The sequence below is a fragment of the Tiliqua scincoides genome, chromosome 9 (assembly GCF_035046505.1).
Source record: "Tiliqua scincoides isolate rTilSci1 chromosome 9, rTilSci1.hap2, whole genome shotgun sequence".
Lineage (NCBI taxonomy): Eukaryota > Metazoa > Chordata > Lepidosauria > Squamata > Scincidae > Tiliqua > Tiliqua scincoides.
In genome coordinates, this window is record NC_089829.1 from 39198277 (window position 1) to 39202550 (window position 4274).

Consider the following 4274-nt stretch of genomic DNA (forward strand, 5'->3'; position numbering starts at 1 on the left):
AGAATAATTGTGGAAGGGGTGGGAGTGGGCTTTGGAGATTCTTCCTTTCTGAGATGAGCAGTCCTATTTTTCTCTGAAATGGCAATTCCTATCCATCAGAAATCTGTGCAGGATTACAGTTCTGATGGATGGATGCAACTCCCGCTCCTTTAACAGCAGCCAACCAGCCGGCATGCATGGCTCTCATTGCTGTGAGCATCTCTAAGCATGAAGGATCTGAAAGACAGAAATGTGTATAGAAATGTTATCATAAAAACAGGTCATAGCTAAATGGATGGGTGAATGTCAGCCAAATCCATTCCCTGCTGCATGCTGACTGCCCAGCGTTCTTTTCCCTTTCCTGCTGCTGCTTCGTCCAGTCCTCATCTCTTAGAATGTATACTTCCTCAGTTACTTTATCTTTTGGCCTTCTTATATTCTTTACCCTGCACATGCCCAATCTCATCTGATCTTGGAAGCTAAGCAGGGTCAGGCCTGGTTAGTACTTGGATGGGAGACCTCCTGGGAATACTGGGTGCTGTAGGCTTATACCATAGTCTTTCAAGACTGAAGGTTGCCAACCATTATCTCATCCATCTATGTCCATTCAGATTTTGTTGTCTCCTTCAGCTCCTTTTTCCTCCATTTTTTGGTTGCTAGGTTTGTCTTAAAAATGCCTTACTTACTTTTAAATAATCATCACCCATTATTAGATGTATTTGGTATTCCATCTTAACCCTACAGAACTGTCCATAGCTCCCAGAAGATATGAGATGCTTAACCCATTTTTGTCCAGCCCACAGGTGTACACATTTGATTCCTGTTGCATATATGCAACATTGGGCAGAAATGGCTTAAAATGAAATGTGGGTCTTTCAGTGCCCCTTTGCCTCTTTCAGTGCCCCTTTGTGTGGTAGTCTGTTGATTTCACTGGCTCTTCTCCTGTTGCTCATGGGCTTCCCAGAAGCAGCTAATGAGCCACTGTGGGAAACAGGATGCTGGACTATAGGGATCCTGGGCCTGACCCAGCAGGACTTTTCTTGTGTTCTTGTGAATCTTGTTTCTAGTGCACTTGTGTGCATGTGAAGGCACCATGTGGTGTCCAGCCTTTCATCTTCCTGTGTGCAGCTGGTGAGATATATTTTGAACTGTTGATAATATATCATAGACCAATTAGATTTTTCTACTCTCTCTTTCCCCAAATTACCTTCTTAGCTTTTAAATCCACGGAGGGTATGCCACTGCAAAGTCAATGACTAGAGCATGCAGCCCGTAAGTGGGTCCTTCAGAGATATACTGTGGTGGAGAAGTTGGGGCTCACAAAGTGGTCCGGATATCAGAATATGGGTGTTCCATCTCCTGGTTTTCATCTGTTAAATGGAGACAGTACAAGGTAGCCAGATGATGGACACCCATTGTATGTGTCCTTTTCAAACTAGCTCGAAACATACAGTTGCTGACTGGCAGTTTTCCACTTTTACCAGAATAGTCTCTCTCTCTCTTTCCCTCTGTGAGGCTTTAATCTACTATGCCATTGTTTAGTGAGCTTTGTGTTAGGAAAACAGAGGGTGATTTTCCACCAGTAAACCGAAAGTCCTGAGAGAATGATGTCAGAGCTTTCAGCTCCCTTAGTCTTTTCAGCACAGAAGTTTTTTTATTTATTTTCCCAGTGGCATGGTAGGAACTTTTGAAGTGCAGGCACCTGTCATTACAGACACGTATAGTGACACCCACTGAGAAGATGCACGAAAACTTCCGTGTTCCATGTCTCTGTCCAGATGTTTTCTTCTCCTGCCACTTATTCCTCCTCTGAAACTCTGAAACGTTTGTCTAAAAATGTAGATATTCTCATCCCAGGCCCTTGAAGTGGATTGCAGTAGTTTAAAATGAAAGTCTAAAAACTGAAGGGTGTGATTTTAAAAAATCCCAAATAAATATAAAAGGTAAATTACAGTGCAATCCTATGCATGTTTACTCATTAGTAAGCCCTACTGAATTCATTGGAATTACTCCAAGATAAGTATGCATACTTATCTTGTATTCAGCATGTATGCACTGCTGAAACTGCGTTGGCTCGGTCATGTCGTGAGAATGGATGATGGGTGGATCCCAAAGGATCTCCTCTATGGAGAACTTGTGCAAGGAAAGCGCCCTACAGGTAGACCACAGCTGCGATACAAGGACATCTGCAAGAGGGATCTGAAGGCCTTAGGAGTGGACCTCAACAAGTGGGAAACCCTGGCCTCTGAGTGGCCCGCTTGGAGGCAGGCTGTGCAGCATGGCCTTTCCCAGTTTGAAGAGACACTTGGCCAGCAGTCTGAGGCAAAGAGGCAAAGAAGGAAGGCCCATAGCCAGGGAGACAGACCAGGGACGGACTGCACTTGCTCCCGGTGTGGAAGGGATTGTCACTCCCGAATCGGCCTTTTCAGCCACACTAGACGCTGTGCCAGAACCACATTTCAGAGCGCAATACCAGAGTCTTTCGAGACTGAAGGTTGCCAATACAAAGTATGCATAGAATTGCAGAGTGCTTCATATTTCTGTTTATCAGAAGTATGTTTCACATGTTCACTGCCAGTGTTTCCTGGGCCCCTCCTCCAACTACTGAAGTAATCCAGCCACCACACTCCTTTTTAGGATTATGGTCCAGTCTTTCTTTCCTCCTCCTATCAGCCCTTCCCCCTCCCATCAATCTGCATCTGGGGGCAGGACGACTGGCAAATTTCTCAGTTTTCCTCCTGCTAAGCCTGATGCTTCTCAGCTCAGTTATATGAAAAAAAAAAGTTTTTAAGACAACATTTGAGTGTTCATGTTGATGTCATGATGTCACTGCTCCTGCAATAGAAGAATTCCCAGAGCTGCATCCCTCTCAACTGCACCCTTGGATACACAGAAGGCACTTGTTCTACTCTCTCACCCAGTGAATACTGTGTTTAGTGCAATGTAGCCTCATTGGTTGGATCTCAACAGGTGGGAAACCCTGGCCTCTGAGTGGCCCGCTTGGAGGCAGGCTGTGCAGCATGGCCTTTCCCAGTTTGAAGAGACACTTGGCCAACAGTCTGAGGCAAGAGGTAAAGAAGGAAGGCCCATAGCCAGGGAGACAGACCAGGGACAGACTGCACTTGCTCCCAGTGTGGAAGGGATTGTCACTCCCGAATCGGCCTTTTCAGCCACACTAGACGCTGTCCCAGAACCACCATTCAGAGTGCGATACCAGAGTCTTTCGAGACTGAAGGTTGCCAACTAACTAACTAGCCTCATTGGTTGGAAAGATGGGTTGAAGCAGAATATATACTATGGATTGTTCTATTTAGGCTCTAACCAACACTACTTTAGAAGTATGTTTTTTTTAAATTAATTTCCATTTATAAAACAATTTGCAAATGCAGTTAAAGAAAGGAAAAACAAAAATCAGCAGAGCAAACATGAACATAATCCATTATAGTCTTTCAAACCTGAAAATGGCTTAATTCTTTCAGCACAGATTTTTAAGCTTCTATATCATAGATTAAAAATGTGGGTTTACTACAGGAATTCAGAAGTGACATTTAGGGGTGCATAGCAAATTGAGCACAAAATGGAAAAAAACTTAAGGCCCAAGCCTATCCTACTTTCCAGCACCAGTGCAGCCCTGAGATAAGGGAACAACTGTTCCCATACCTTGAGGAACTTCTGTGAACTGCCTCCCCAACACAGGATGGGGAGTACACCCCATTGGCACGTCTGCACCGGCACTGGAAAATTGGATAGGATTGGGCTCTTAGTTATTATGTGGAAATCTTCAGGGTTTACCAAGCCTGATGTATCTTCAGTTTGATATGAGAGTATTGGGGGTCACTAGTCAAGGGACTAGTCGTTGCAATTGGAGGACCTGCTTAGACAGCCCAACTCTAAAACCTCAGAACCAATGTCAGTACCCAGTGAGCCATTGGGTGCAAAAGGCAGAGGGCACCATGGGAATCCAATGCAAAGTTTTGCTCCAGGTGCCCAAGCAGTGGGCCTGATGAGAGCTAGATCAGTCTACCAAGCAGTGTTCTCTTTAAGGTACACACCTTCCTGTCGAGCTCCATGCAGCACGGAGCTCCATAACCTGAGAGTGATGCGATGACGCTACCTTTAGTGTTCAGGACGAACTGCAGCACAGCAGTGAAGCCTGTGTTTTACATAGGAAGGCCCCAGGTTCAAACTGCGGCATCTCCCAAGGGGGAAGACAAAACAGCTACTCCTATCTGAAATCCTGAAGCTCGGTGCTGATGATCCTGAACTAGGTGGATGCCTTCCTAAGCAGACAGCTT

The 4274-nt window shown here is 45.2% G+C and overlaps 1 pseudogene; it reads left to right on the forward strand.

Annotated features, from left to right (window-relative positions):
- Positions 1–409: 409 nt before the first annotated feature.
- On the forward strand, positions 410–526 carry LOC136661000 (5S ribosomal RNA; annotated as a pseudogene).
- Positions 527–4274: the final 3748 nt, after the last annotated feature.